Source organism: Mesocricetus auratus, unplaced genomic scaffold (genome assembly GCF_017639785.1).
Source record: "Mesocricetus auratus isolate SY011 unplaced genomic scaffold, BCM_Maur_2.0 Super-Scaffold_100013, whole genome shotgun sequence".
NCBI lineage: Eukaryota > Metazoa > Chordata > Mammalia > Rodentia > Cricetidae > Mesocricetus > Mesocricetus auratus.
In genome coordinates this window covers 55,013,820-55,030,720 of record NW_024429196.1, presented here as the reverse complement: position 1 = coordinate 55,030,720, position 16,901 = coordinate 55,013,820, and positions in this window count along the sequence as shown.

The window sequence follows — 16,901 nt, the reverse complement described above, 5'->3', positions numbered from 1 at the left end:
AGCATTCGAAGTAAGTTTTGTTTGTATAATTTCCCTTTAAAGTCAGATTAGGCATGCCTTAGGAGTCAGTGTGATAAGACCAAGACTTACCCCCTTGCAACCAGTGAGCCCCTCCCCTCCTAGATACCCTCTGTCCCTCACACTCTCTTAGGAACTTCATACAGGGAACTTAGGGAAGAATTAAAAACTGTGGTCCTATTCTGCAGAAGATAGACTTTCCTTCACTAGGTGGCACCATTTGATACATGTTCTCTTGCCTATGTCTTTACTGTCCCAAACAACCCAAGAAAGGATATAGCTATGATTCCTTGACCTTCAATAAGTGATTTCAAGAACTCACTTTTGATTTGACCCGGAAGAATATTTATATCCCCCTAGCTGCTTGCCGAATGCAAGTCTTATCTTCATTGTGAGCCTGGACTGATGAGACTGAATCTCTCAGTTACAGCCTGGCCAGCTCCATTGTCTAGCCTGACATGGAACCCTGCTGGTCTTACCAGACCACTTACATAAAGAAATGATCAGGGAAGGTCCAACTAAAACTATATAATTGTCTACTGGATGGAATGGGGGGAAAAGCCATTATAAAACTCCTTAATTTTAGTAAGCTAAGTCACTGAAAACCCAGATCTCTTCAATTTATGCCAGCTGAAACCACGCTCAAATATACATATCTGGATCCTGAGGGTGCCATTCTCGGTGGGAGGTTTTATAAGCCAAGCCTCTCCTGATACTGGGCAAAAGCTTCAGAAACTAGACCAAAGAGCCCTAGATTCCTTTGACTTCTTTACTAGATGTGTACTTCAAGGTCTTTGGTGACCAGGAGGTGACCCCAAGAGCCAGCCTGAAGGGCCAAACTGGGAAAGGACAGAGATAAAAGACAAACTCAGTTCATGTAGGACACCGCTGCAGTCCTTTCCATTTCAGGAAACCCTAGAGCTCCACCTAGTGGTGGTTCATACAAAGGCCGGGCTGTCCAATCGTATGAGTTTCTCTGTCCCACACTGGGCCGCCCATTAAATGTACAAATTCAAAAGCTGACGAGAAAGGGGGTTGGGGGGCTGTGTGTTACTTTCCTACACATATCCACCCCTGAAGAGAAGGAAAAAGTCCTCACATAACACTATTAACCATGCCGTGCTTGTTCGTAGCTATCTTAAAATCACCAAGCAGAGCTGAGCATGGCAGAGCACGCCTTTAATCCCAGCACTTGGGAGGCAAAAGCAGACTGATCTTTGAGTTCAAGGCTAAGCTAGGCTAAAGAGTATGTTCCAAGACAGCCAGGGCTACACAAAGAAACCAGTCTTAAAAATAAAATCACTAAGTAAGTCCAAGAATTTTAACACCCCCTGCCCCCCCCCCCCCGTCCCAGTGAACATATGTAAGAAATAAAAGTTCACTTTTTCAGGATTATTTTTTTAATGTAACTAAAACAAGGAGACAAGGAGGGCAACAACCTAGTGTGATGTTTGGCATTGCACTTGGAGATCTAATGCATCAACAGAGCTTAGATGGAAGTGTAATAGTTGTGACTGTGAGCTCACAGGTGCTTGCCAGGTATTTTGGTTCTAATTTTACTAAATGTACTTCATTCTCAAAAATACTTGCTCAGTCAGGCGGTGGTGGCACACACCTTCAATCCCAGAACCACTGAGGCAGAGGCAGGCAGATCAATTAAGTCAAGGCCACCCCCAGAGCTAGTTCCAGGACAGCCAGGGATACACAGAGAAACCTTGTCTTGAAAAAAACAAAACAAGACAAAAACAAAAAAAAAAAACTTACTCAACAAGCAATGACATAAATAGATCATGACTGGGAATGGAGGGATATTTGTGTCTGGAGAGACAGGACCTGAAAAAGCTGAGTAAAGAGATTTAACTAAAATTTTTCTTAGGTTAAATGTCACATTGTGTCTTGGTGCATTCTGCTTGAAAACTGGTATTTATGTGGACTGAAAATGGAATTGAAAACATATAAAATTTGATTATTTTCCTAGAAATCTTTAAATTGCATTTTCAAATTCTGGTTACACAATGAAAAATGGGGTTACATGTTTTCTCTGTCCACAGGGCTGTGTTTAGCCAACATGTTGAAATATATACAATTGTTGGCCTAAATTTGAGCCTGCCATGATCTTAGCTTTATTTGGAGCAATGTTTTGATTTGAAATGTAAGGTATTGATAAATTGATGTTCACCTTGAAGGTGAACTCATCTAAATGAGTAGTTTAATCTACTAAGGAGGCTAAACCTGTAAGTCAATATTTCAGATGCATTTTATCATATGTGTATGGGTGTTTTGCCTACATGTATATCACCATGTACATGCCTTGTGCCCAAGGTAGCCAAAAGAGTGTGACAGATTCCCTGAAACTGGAACTACCGACAACTGTGAACTTCCATGTGGGCACTGGGAATCCAACCCAGGCCCTCTGCAAGAACAGCAAGGTTCTTAGGTGCTGAGTCATCATCTCAGCCCTGCTTCTGAATTCCAACGGTGGTCTTGGCAGCTGTCCTTGGCTAATGTATACTTCTTTGCCTGAAGTTATCTCTCAGTAGAGAGAGGCAGGAGACCAGGTATACTCTTGGGGCCATAGGGCACCTACAACTGGGGAAAGGAAGAGAAGAAACTGAATCTGACTTCTCAAGGCCACACTTCCTTCATCTCCTGTGGAAGTCTGCCCATCATCTCCAGTTGCTCAAGGAAAAGAGGAATGATAGCACACGGGGCCCCTGGTTAAGAGAGACAGAAACATTGAGAAGCATCCTATGTTTGCCTCTCTCTGGCTGGCTCACCAGCTGTTATAGGCATGGACCTGAGTCCCAGGCCACAGGCTGAAGTGTGTGCTACAGGAAACGTGGCTAGATACAGAAACAGACAGTTAGAAAGACAAAGGTTTTGCTCCAGGGAATGTGAGTGTGCAGTGAGTCAAGCCCCCCAAAGCAGTGTGCTAGTGAGCCACACACCCCCAAGCACCGGGCCTTGAGTCTCATGACCCTTTAGAGGTCATTTATATAGCCCCTGCCTGTCTCATGTTTGTATTGTACTCTGCTTGACTATGAAGTCCACGTCGAGCAGCCCTTCCAGTCTTTCCTGTCAACTGGATTCTTTCATATGTTAATCTTGATGCATTTTCTCCTGCCACCCTTCCCCTGCCCCACTCCTACTCTGCTTAGGGTTTCTCCTCACCCTCACTGTTGGAATAGCTGTTGTCCCTGAGGTTACATACCTCTTATCCTGTCTTCCTGGAATCACCACATGGTGTCGCTGTTAGGACTCTTAACCCTGTTATCTCCCTTTACCACCTTCTCAACTACATCTGTGATCCACTTAAGCAATACTTTCCCTTGCTGACTTTGACTACTTTTAACTCCTAATGGACTCTAGCAGTTATCCAGATTCTTCATTCAGATGAACCCAAAAGCTGTATCCCTCCATATACATTGCCAGTGAACCCTCCTGGAGTGAATCTAAACATATATTTTGTTCCTTTACATCATCTCCTTGCTCACCAGTCGAGGGTGTAGTCTTGAGCTATTGGTCTCCTAAGTATGGCAGTCTAGAGTCTTACTTGCCTCACTGGAGTGCACTATGCAGCTAAAAGCCCAAAAGCCAAACATTATTTAAGAGGAGCAGCCTCTGAGAGCTGGCTCCTATGGGAAGTCATAGGCTGTCCTGGTTAGTGTCTCACCTAGATCTATCTGCTAGCATAATTCTCTTTTCTTGGCCCTTGCTTCCTTAATATTCTGATGTGATTGGTATCTTCCAAATTGCAGACAAGTAGGCTCTAGATGGTTTTAGGTGTAGAATCCCATGTTCTGGAGACTCGTTTGGTCTGTGCTTGGAAGGAAGCATATGAATTAATAAATGGCAGGTAGAAAAATTATAGATTCTAAAGAAAAATCAGGATAGAGTCAGGAGAGCATCTCCAGTGAATACTGGGGGAAAAGCCCCACGTTTATTACACACATATACCCCAATCAAAAGTGGGAGAAGGCAAAGGGATTTCCTTACCAAGGTACAAAGAACAAGCAAGCATAATTACCTTCTCAATACTCAAAACATCAAGTAACCACACCCTAAACCAAATATCTTGTTGTCTAGACAAGATGCTCAATAACTACACCTTAGGCTAAGTATCCTGTTGTTAAAGTAAAGCATCCATTAGTTACTTCTTAAGCTAAATATCCTGTTGTTTAACCTTGAGAGAGCAATAATGGATTTGGACTCTGTGACCTTAAGTCCAGATGACCTTAAGTCACATGCTTTCTTTGGGTCTGGACATTTAGGAATATCACCATCACCATCAGCTTCAGTGCCTGCCTCACACCCCTGAAAACATGTCACAGTGCTGTCTGTGATAACCACCCTTTCCCAGCTCCAAAATGCAACTCAGAGCTTCCATGCCTCAAGATCCTACACCCCAGTGACTAACCAACAATGTCAGTCAGGCCCCCAACATCCCTCCTCAGCTCTGAAGCAGGCCCCAAAGAAAGAAGAGCATGAAGTAGAGTCAGTGATTTGACCTTGCTGATCTGTCAGGATAGTGATATGGATACTCCCTGTCTATCCAGATATGACATCACACAAATGACCCATGAACTGAGACCAGATAACTTCCCCCACTGATATAAAAGGACTCCCTCCCATCTCAGGAGGGAGATTCTCTCTGAGAATTTTTCTACGTGTTTTTCTGTTTTCCCTGTAATACACATTCCTTATTAAGCCTCATATCAATTCTGATTGGGTAAAAATATTTTACCCCTACACCATCAATTGTTATCTACAGCCTGGCACCCAGCAGGCATAGAAAGGGAGACCTCTAGATTCAAGTTCTGTTTTACCAGTTGAACAGTAGAACTTTATTTACCCTATTGGACTCACTTTGAGAACAGAATATTGAAGTAAATGAACAGTAAGACCTTCTAGAATGCACAGAGGTTTTATTTTTTTAATTTAAATTAGAAGCAGCTTGCTTCACATGTCAATCCCAGCTCCCTCACCCTCCCCTCCTCCCCCACCCCCCATCAGTCCCCCAGTCTCCCACCTAATCCCCACTTCACTCTCCAGGGAGGGTGAGGTCCTCCATGGGGGACCTCCAAAATCTGTCATATCATCCAGAGCAGGGCCTAGGCCCTCTCCCATGTGTCCAGGCTGAGAGAGCATCCCTTGATGTGGAATGGACTCCAAAGTCCATTTGTATGCCAGGGATAAATACTGATCTACTACCCCAGACCCCATAGATTGCTGAAGCCTCCTCACTGAGACCCAAATTTAGGGGGTCTGGATCAGTCCCATGCTGGCCTCTCAGCCATCAGTCTGGGGTCCATGAGCTCCCCTTGTTCAGGTCAGCAGTGTGTGGGTTACACCAGCCTGATCTTGACCCCTTTGCTCATTACTCTTCCCTAGTTTTAAAGGATTCACATTTAACATTAAATTATTTGTAGTTTTGTTATTTTATGTATTTACTTTTGAGAGAGACAGTGTCTCATGTAGCCCTGGCTGACCTGGAACTGCATATGTAATGGGGCAACCTTGAGTTTTAGATTTTACTCCCTCTACCTGAGTGCTGGGTGTGTAGGCTTGCACCCTCCCCCAGGTTTTATATGATCAAAGTCGGGGTTCTGTGCAAGAAAAGTAAGTGCTTTTCCAACTGACATACATCCTCAGCTCAACTTGTGTTATGTAAAAACTATAAAAGTATCCTCAGGTTGAGTGAAGGACTCAAATAGTTAGTAAAACATTGGGATGACAACAGAAAACAAGGCTTCCGGACTCTGCCAGTACAGACCAGATAAACTGCCCAGTGAGAGTGACTGGGTGTGCATGTTGCTGTACCAGCAGATTATATGTGCTTTGGTTAGGTTCCTTAGTTGCTGAGTCAGGAACACAATGTAAGCCACACCCTGTGTCCTGACAGACTGGTCATCTTAGGTTAAGTTGTTACTTGACCTTTTTATATCAACTCTACCCCAACCCCACACACCCCTGCCCAGCCTGAGCTCCACATAGTTCAGTCAGGGATTCTTCTCTCAGCAGGCCAGGCCACAAACCCTCAGCCAGTCCCTGAGCAAATTACCTCTGAGGCACAGCCCGTTGAGTCCCAGGCCTATCTCACTCCTGTTCTGTCCCTCCTCCCTTATCCTGCCTTCGCACTGACTCCCACCCTCTTCTCAGAATTCCTGACCTCTGAGGTCTCAACTCTCCGGAGTATGTGACTTCACCCCATCCTCAGCCTGGGGATGCCCCAGCCTCTAGCGCAGGTCCCATTCCCAGGCATGCAGGCCCTCGGGTGCATGGCTGTGCTGTTGTGTTAGAGCTTCTGCCTAGAATACAGTGAGTGGGTCATAGTCACGGGTTTCACTCTCTGGTGCAGCAAGTGGGGGACTCCTGTCTGACTGGGCTCAGGGACACTCCAGTTGTGGGTGGAGCCAAGGGACCTGAACTTTTCTCAAGTCTCTGGCACCCTTGGGCAATCTAAGGAATAGGCTTGGGTGTCCTTATGTCCAGAAAAGGAATGGCCTCTCCTTGTCACACATATGTCATATTCCTTCGGTGATCTGTAATCATGACTGTCCTTGTCCTGGCTCTTTTCAGAGCAGGACAGTTCCTCTTGTTGATTCATCATGATTTGTCTCTGACTCACTAGTCATTTCCTTTGTGTTCGGGAATATGGCATGCCGTCCTGACCTGTACTGCTCTCCACAGAGGTCACAGGTCCCTTCCAGTGCCAACAGATTCAACACTTGCTCAGAAGGCCCAGCCAGTGCATTCCTGCTCTAGGCCAGACTATACCAGCCTCATTCTCCTTCCTGCCCTGTTCCCCAGCCCTGGTGCTTCAGAACTGCTCATAGAGAATCTTACATATGACTCTACTTCCCTACCATTTGTCACCCCATAAAATCCACTCACACCTCTGCTTCCTCACTGCCCTTGAAGGAGACCAAACTGCCTCCCCATTCTTCTATTTGATGGTCTCTCTACATAGCCTTGGCTCTCCTGGAACTCACTATGTAGACCAGACTGGCCTTGAATTCATAGAGATCCACCTGCCTCTGCCTCCTGAGTGCTGGGATTAAAGGCGTTCACTACTATGACTAACTCTCCAGCTTGCTTTTTGTTGATGTGATAAACTTCAGGATCAAAAGCAGCGGGTACACTCCCTGCTGTGTGTCATTTCCTCAGCTCATCCTAATTCCTCAGTTCTCAGTTCTAGTGTTAAGGACTCTGACACTCTTTTTGGTCCATATTCCCAAAGGCAAGCTTACTGTTCCTGCTTCTTCTTGTTCTTGCCCCTTATATTCAGCACTGGTACTGCACATACCACACAGTATTTCATCTGTTCACACATCTGTACTGAGGCCAGAGACTGTGTCTTCTCTCTCCTGGCCCATTCAGTAAGTAAAATAAATCTGTGGAACAAATGAAACAATTACACCGTGTGTAGCAAGTCACTGGCACCATTTCCCCAATTCTAGAAAGTCCATATAATAAAGTCATCAAAGCTGATGACCAAACATCCAATTATCCGAATAGTAGGATGCAAATGTTCTAAAGGACTTTGACTATGACATTATATAGTTATCTGTCAGGCTAGGAAATACCCCTGTTCTTGTGAAGGTCTAATAATTTGTTTAGACACACTGATTATCCTGGAAAACAGAAGGGACAGTGTGTCTGGGGAAAAGTTCAAGGCATGCTGCAGTGATAACCAGACAATAGAGTCCTGTTCTACCCAGTGATTTCTCCTTGAGCTCTGCAAACAGATGCCTTCCTCACAAGAGGTTAGGGTTCTCTGGTTCAGGGTGGGTGTGCTGTGCTTTGAATGTCCCCAACAAAACTCACACTGAAGCCTTCCCCTTATGTGAGATATTATAGGAGGTGGGGGTCTTTATGGAATGATTAGGTCATGAGAGCTTTGCTATAAGTGAGCTAATCCATTCATGTACTAAAGCATTAATTAGGCAATGGTCTATCTTTCCCCCCACCCCATTTTTCAAGACAGGGGTTCTCTGTGTAACCCTGGCTATCCTACAACTCTGTAGACCAGACTAGTCTCAAACTCACAGAGATCTACCTGCCTCTGCCTTCTGAGGGCTTGGATTAAAGGTGTGTGCCACCTCTTCCCAGCTGGCAATGGGCTACTGTAGTAAGATAAATAAAAGACCCAGAGACTGATACTGGGGTTCAAGCTTCAAGTTGAAGATCAGAGAAGCAAAGCAGCCGGCCACTAACTCTCACTCTACGTCAGCTCAGACCAAAGGGGCGATTCTCAAACTGTTCCCAACTTCACTGCTCCTCAGATTCACTCAGACTGCTATGCTCTCCTCAACATGGCTAGAGACTAATTGTCAGACTGAATGCTAGCTCTGAGACCATGCTCCTGTCTTATATACCTCCCTAAAGCTGGGATTAAAGGTGTGTGATCCCAGGTGCTAAAATCAAAGACATGAGCTCTGTTACTTTCACTCTTGTGTACACCATGGTGGCCTTGAGCTAGCAGAGATCCATCTACCTCTTAATCCTGAGTCCTGGGATTGAAGGTGTGTACTACCACTACCTGATCTCTATATCTTGAGGCCAACTTTGCTTTCTGAATCCTGAAACAAGCTTTAATAAATCATAAATAATTTATCACCATAGTCTATCTTGAACAGGTCTGTTATAAAGTCCATTCATCCTTGCCTTTTGTATGCGTTCCAATCACTGTGTTGAGTCCTCAACCTCATCAGGACTCTGCCGAGTCCACACCAACAAGAAGACCCTCACTAACACACAGTCCCTCATTCTTGGATCACCTCTCTTTTAGAATCACACGCTAATTAAGTCTCTTCTTTATAAAACTACATTGTCTGTAGTACTCAGTCATGGTAACAACAGCAACACAGACTAAGACAATTAGGCACTGGGAAGGGGAGATTTCTGTCTTTATTAGAATAAAAACATTTTAGCTAGTTTAAGGAGGAATAATAAAGGACATGTATGATGCATGTGACTTTCATTCAATGTACCCTGTCTAGCACAAGGAAATACCCTCTTTGCTTGCATTTTGAAACAGATTAGCCAGTGATTCTGGAGTAAATAAGGTGGGATTCTTGTGCTATGGAAAAAGAAAAGCAGAGAAGCAAGGCAGAGAATCAGGACATTCAGAAAGCTGATCATTGAAAAGAATTTAGTAATGGGGGTTATTTTCAAAGTGGCTGAGCATAGCAAGAGTCTCCAGTCTGAAGTCTGCCTTGCTGAGGTGATTTGTGGTTTTGTGGGATAAGGAGGTAGAATTGCCCAAGTCAAAAGGAAGAGTGACTAAAGAGCAGTGACAATGCCTTTACTTTGGTATCCCATGTTTGTGGGATGTCATTCAGAAAGTGGTGTTAGCATGGTTTAGGAAAGACTTTTCTTTCTTTTTGTTTTTTTTTAGGAAAGACTTTTCTGGTCTGGAGCCAAGAGTCTCCTATCAGAAGTCAGAAGTGAACTGTCAATGTTTGTAACAACAACAACAAAAAAAATGGGATGGTTAAGGTTGCCCCTCCACCCTCTGACCTCTGCTTGAGGTGAGTGTGGGCTCTGCTGGGGCCCCAACTCCTGCCACCACTCCCTTCTTGAATCTTCCTGGGCCTGCTCCTTGTGTAGAGCAGACCTGCTCCGGCAGAAAGGACCACCCTGAGTGCGCTCCCTCACTCTCGGCCCACCTCTGCCCTCTGCCCTCCACTTGAGTCTTGGCCCCCCCTATGCCCTCCACTTGATTAAGGAAAATACCAGGAAAAGCCAGACCATCCAGAGTTGTAGACATTGAAGCCTTGGCCCACATATGCCACCAGGAGACTAGAGGAGAGGGAGAGACCCCACCTGTACCCATTCAAAGAAGGGATGGGAAGACAAAAGTATAATAACACACTCAACAACAGAAAGACCAATATGACACCACCAGAATCTAGGGACTCCACACTAGCAAGACATGAAAAGCCCAATGCAGATGAAGAAGAAGAGAAGAACCTTAAAAACTATTTAATGAAGATGATAGAGATACTTAAAGAGAAAACAAGAAAATCCCTTAAAGAAATAGAAAACAAAACAAAAATACATGAAATGAAGGAAAAGACAAACAAAAATTCAATAAACAAATCTCTTAAAGAATCTAAAGAAAGCCAAGAAAAAACAATGAAACAAGTGAAGGAAAGAATTCAAACAGGTCAAGGCTTGAAAACTGAACTAGAAACAATAAAGAAAACACAGAATGAGGGGATGCTGGAAATAGAAAAACTGCATAAATGATCAGAAACTACAGATATAAGTATAAACAATAGAATACAAGACATGGAAGAGAGAATCTCAGGTGTTGAAGACTCACTAGAGGATATACAATCATCGAGCAAAGAAAATCTCAAGTACAACAAATCCCTAACACAAAATATTCAGGAAATAGGGGCACTGTGAAAAGGCCAAACCTAAGAATAATAAGTATAGAAGAAGGTGAAGAAATACAGCTCAAAGGTACAGAAAACATGCTAAACAAAATCATAGAAGAAAACTTCCCTAATCTAAAGAAGGATATGCCTATGATAGTACAAGAAACTTACAGAACATCAAATAGACTGGACCAGAAAAAGAAATCCCACTGCCACATAATAACCAAAACACCAGACTTACAGGATAAAGAAAAAATATTAAGAGCAGCAAAAGAAAAATGCCAACTAACATATAAAGGCAGACCTATCCAAATTACACCTGACTTCTCAATTGAAACTTTGAAAGCCAGAATGTCCTGGATAGATGTTCTACAAATGCTAAGGGAACATGGATGCCAGCCCAGACTACTGTACCCAGCAAAGCTTTCAATCACTATAGATGGCAAAAACAAGATATTCCATGACAAACCCAGATTTAAACAATACATATCCACAAATCCAGCCCTAGAGAAAGTACTGGAAGGAAAACTCCAACCCAACAAAGATAACCACACTCACAAAAACATAGGCAATAGATAATCCCAGTTTATCAAACCCCAAAAGAAAAGGGGAGGGAATCCACACACAATAACACCACTACCACCAAATCTAAAACAAACAAGAATCAACAATCTATGGTCATTAATACCCCTCAATGTCAATGGTCTTAACTTGCCTATGAAAACACACAGGCTAACAGAATGGATACGAAGACAGAATCCATCCTTGTGCTGCACACAAGAAACACGTCTCAACTTCAAAGACGGACATTACCTCAGAGGGTTGGGAAAAGATTTTCCTATCAAATGGACCCAAGAAACAAGCTGGTGTAGCAATCCTAATATCTAACAAATTAGACTTCAAACTAAAATCAATCAAAAGTGATGAAGAAGGGTATTTCATATTCATCATAGGAAAAGTCCATCAAGATGAAGTGTCAATTCTGAACATCTATGCTCCAAATACAAAGGTACGCACATTTGTAAAAGAAACATTACTAAAGCTAAATCACACATAAAACCTCACATACTTATAGTGGGAATCTTCAACACCCCACTCTCACCACTAGACAGGACCACCAGACAGAAACTTAACAAAGAAACAAAGGAACTAACAGAATTTATGATCCAATTGGTATTAACAGACATCTATAGAAAATTCCATCCAAACACAAAAGAATATACTTCTTCTCAGTGCCACATGGAACCTTCTCTAAAATCAACCACGTACTAGGCAACATAGCAAACCTCAACATATACCAAAAAAATTGGAATAACCCCCTGTATCCTATCAAATCACCAGAACAAGAACACAAATTGCAGAAACTCTACAAACTCATGGAAATTGAACAATGTGCAATTGCACCATCCCTGGGTAAAGGAAGAAATAAAATAAGAAATTAAACACTTCCTAGAATTCAATGAGAATGTAGACACAACATACCCAAACTTATGGGACATTTTGAAAGCAGTGCTGAGAGGAAAGTTCATAGCACTAAGTGCCCACATGAAGAAACTGGAGAATAGTCACACTAGAGAATTAACAGCACAACTGAAAGCTCTAGAACACAAAGAAACAAACACACCCAGAAGGAGTAGATGCCAGGAAATAATCAAATTGAGGGCTGAAATCAATAAAGTAGAAACTAGGAAAACAATATAAAGAATCAATGAAACAAAGAGTTGATTCTTGAGAAAATCAACAAGATAGACAAAACTTTATGCAAACTAACCAAAAGGCAGAGAGAGAGAACATGCTAATTAACAAAATCAAAAATGAAAAGGGAGACATAACAATGGACACTGAGGAAATCCAGGAGAGTCATCAGGTCATACTTTGAAAACTTGTATTCCACAAAATTTGAAAATCTAAGGAAATGGACAATTTTCTGGATTAAATCAAGAACAGATAAGCAATTTAAACAGACATATAACCCCTAATGAAATAGAAGCAGTCATCATAAGTCTCCCAACCAAAAAAAAAAACCCAGGGTCAGATGGTTTCAGTGCAGAATTCTACCAGAAATTCAAAGAAAAGCTACCAGTACTTTTCAAAATTTTCCACACAATAGAAGCAGAAGGGACATTGCCAAACTCTTTTTATGAGAATACAATTACCTTGGTACCCAAGCCCCACAAAGACACAACTAAGAAAGAGAACTACAGACCAATATCCCTCATAAACATTAATGCAAAAATACTCAACAAAATACTGACAAATCGAATCCAAGAATACTTCAGAAAAATCATCCACCATGATCAAGTAGGCTTCATCCCAAGGATGCAGGGATGGTTCAGATTGTGAAAATCCATCAATGTAATCCACCATATAAACAATCTGAAAAAGAAAAAACCACATGATCATCTCACTATATGCTGAAAAAGCATTTGACAAAATCCAACACCCCTTCATGATAAAGGTCTTGTAGAGATCAGGGATAACAGGAACATACCTAAACATAATAAAAGCAATATACAGCAAACCAACAGCCAACCTCAAACAAAATGGAAAGAAACTCAACACAATTCCTCTAAAATCAGGAACAAGACAAGGATGTCTACTCTCTCCATATCTCTTCAATATTGTACTTGAAGTTCTAGCTAGAGCAATAAGACAACAAAAAGAGATCAAGGGGATACAAATTGGAAAGGAAGAAGTCAAACTTTCACTATTTGCAGATGATATGATAGTTTACATAAGTGACCCCAAAAACTCTACCAGGGAACTCCTGCAGCTGATGAATACCTTCAGCAAAGTGTGATAAATGGGCTGAGAAAGAAATCAGAGAAACATCACCCTTTACAATAGCCACAAACAACATAAAATATCTTGGGGCAACACTAACCAAACAAGTGAAAGCTAAAATTATACAATGGAAAAAAGAAAGCATCTTCAACAAATGGTGCTGGCATAACTAGAGGCTGACATGTAGAAGACTGCAGATAGATCCATATCTATTGCCACATGTAATACTTAAGTCCAAATGGATCAAAGACCTCAACATGAATCCAAGCCACACTGAACCTCTCAGAAGAGACAGTGGGAGGTATCCTTGAACAAATTGGTACAGGAGACTGCTTCCTGAACGTAACACCAGTAGCACAGACATTGAGATCAACAATTAATAAATGGGACCTCCTGAAACTGAGAAGCTTCTGTAAGGCAAAGGACATGGTCAGCAAGACAAAATGACAGTTCACAGAATGGGAAAAGATGTTCACCAACCCCACATCTGACAGAGGGCTGATTTACAAAATATAGAAAGAACTCAAGAAGCTAGTCACCAAAACACTAAATAACACAATTAAAAGTGGGACACAGAAGTAAATAGAGAATTCTCAATAGAGGAATCCAAAATGGCTGAAAGACACTTAAGAAAGTGCTCAACAAACTTAGCCATCAAGGAAATGCAACTCAAAACAACTCTGAATACCCTACCCTCTCACTCTTATCAGAATGGCTAAAATCAAAACCACCAATGACACTATGCTGGAAAGGATGTGGAGAAAAAGGAACACTTCTCCATTATTGGTGGGAGTGCACACTTGTATGACCACTTTGGAAATCAGTATGGCAGTTTCTCAGGAAAATGGGAATCAGTCTACCTCAAGATTCAGCAATTCCTCTCGTGGGCATATACCAAAGAATGCACATTCATACAACAAGGACATATGTTCAAGTATGTTCATAGCAACATTGCTTGTAATGGCCAGAACTCGGAAGCAACCTAGATGCCCCTCAACCAAAGAATGGATGGAGAAAATGTGGTACATTTACACATTGGAGTATTACTCAGCGGGGGGAAAAAAACAAAACAAAACAACAACAAAGAAATCTTGAAATTCGCAGGCAAATGGACCATAATGCAGCATTTGGAAGGTTGGCAGGACTATTGTTAGGAGATTGAAGTCAGTTTGAACTACATAGTGACTTCCCTTCCAGACAGAGTTCCTGTTTAAAACTATAACAAAATCCCGAAACAAACAAAAAATATGCAAAGCTAGTTGGAGACTAATAAGAAATGCGTGGATATATGACCTCCAAATTAATGGTTTTGCTGGAATGTGAGTAAGAAAAGGCAAGAGAAGTAGTGGGGCTTTCGTAGGTTTGGTTTAGAATTCTTGAACTCTTATGACCAGGTGTTCTTTTTAAAAAAAAATCTCCAGAGTAACATGATTCTCAAAATTGAAGTTTTGAATACAAACAAAAGCTAGTATTGGATTTGGGATACCTTCCTTGGAGTTGCTAAGTAGGGAGATCCTAGAGACCCTAAAATAATAATACTTGCTATCCTGCTTGCCCACCAGAACCCAATGGAAAAATCCTATTGCTGAAGTTACCCTACAGTTTGGTAATAGGGCTTGAAGAAATCAAGCTGGTACTGACCTTCCCCCATGCTGTGTAACTTTCATAGTACCAGAAGGCACTAAGTAGAATGCTAGGAGAGATCCCTCTTGGCCATAATCTCCTTTTAGCCTTCTAACTGGATTTTTAAAAATAATGTGGCCTTGCCCTTATTGATCCATCCATCTGCCACCTACACTAATATGTAGATGCTTCCAGTACAAATGCCTGGGCACTTGCCATGGGTGGAGACTCGGGCTCTGAGAAACCCCCTGGAAACCCAGGGCACTGATGAATCACTGAAACCACCTGTCCACTTTTTGCTCTTTTTCCTGCACCAAGCAGGGGCCACAAGACTGAGGCTCTCTACCAGAGATAGGCACAGTTAGTTCTTCATTAAATGAGGAAGTGAAGAGAGGAAAGAGGGGAAGATTATTTAACATCTGTGAGTGATGGCAAACAGTAACCTTTCTATTCTCCATCAGGCCCTAGAGACTGGTTTGCCAGGCTTTATAATAAAAAACTCACTAACACAGGGAGCTGGGTGGCAGAGGGAGATCGGTGACAGAGTGTTGCCGGCAATGGGGGTCCCTGGGATGAGGGTTCTTGAAGACTAGGTGGGTAAGGATTCGGCGATGACAAACAGAAACAAACACAGAGGCAGTTTGAATCTGAGTGTATTTTGCAACTTTAAAGCAAGGCTTTTTATAAGGAAAACAAATATCATCTCAGGGGTTGTGTTTAGTGAAGCAATATCCAAATGACATCATCGTTACTAGGCACAAGCACAAAACTTATCCAGCAATAAATCATAAACTCATTCAAGGCTAACCGAAGATAACTGCCTATTTCTAAGATCAGGTTAATAAATTTTTATTGTCAGTTATTGTTTGACATTTGTTACCTAGTTCACAATTGTTTGATATCTGTTACCTAGTTTTTGTGAATCTTTGAAATACTGAGCTATTTTGACTTTTTCTTAGTAAAAAACTTTCTTTACCAATTGTTAAATCTACTTTCAATTGCTTATGTACAGCCAAATGAAATTTTATTGTTGGGAAAGTTTTCATTAATACTATTTGTACTTATGTGAATGATCTGAATTATTTGAAAAGCTCTGGTTTTCCTGGAGAGGAGGTCATGGTCGGTGACCACGTCTCAGGGGACAGTTTCTCATTTATATCTATCTTGTTTAAAATATAAGTATAGGCTTTCAGGAACATTTCTTTAATATGAGAAAAGAATAGAAGAACAGAGATTGCCATGAGAACTACGGCTCAATATTTTTCTCCAGCTGAGAGTTCCACAACCATTTCCAGGAGACCTCCTTCTTTTGAAGTTATCGCCTTAGTCTGTGGAACTTGTCACACAGAATCTACTGGATTTTGTGTGGCAGAGTGTGGGCTTAGCATACAGCTGTTCTGGGTCCAATTACTGGCAGGATGTGGGAGTGGGGGTTCCCAGCACCTACTCACTCCTGTCCCTCAGCAATTACCTAATGAGAGGGGAGAAAGGCCTTAAAAGCATCTCTACCTTGGATACAGCCTCTGGCTGACTTTGGATATTTATTCCATTTTGCTGCCAACATCCTTCAAGTGATATAGAAAATCCAGGCTGATCTATAAATATGCCCAAGTCTGTCTTCTGTAATGTAGGCTGGAAGTGAATTTTTAAAGACTGTGTTTGCATTCAGCTATATTTCGAGACCTTTTACTTTGTAGGAACACAGATAACAAAGTTCAATAAAAATGATAATATTTCATTCAAGACAACTCAGAACTCTTGTTATGAAACCTCTTCAGCTCTATGTTCCCCATTACTTGCTATAAATTTTTTCTACAATCTGGTGCTGTACTTCTTTTTCTTTAAAATTCATGACTTCTGTGCTTCTCTTTTCACAGTTAACTTGACCTGCTCATTCCAAGGTCACGCCACACCACTACAGGTGGTCAAATGCATCAGTTTTGGTGTTCTCTTCTATAACTCTAGACCCCATTTGAAGTAAACCTCAGACCTAGGCCTTCTGCATCCGGATGACAATTATGTAGCTTGATCTTTTGTGGGGCTCCTAGCAGTCGGACCAGGACCTGTCCCTGATGCATGAGCTGGCTC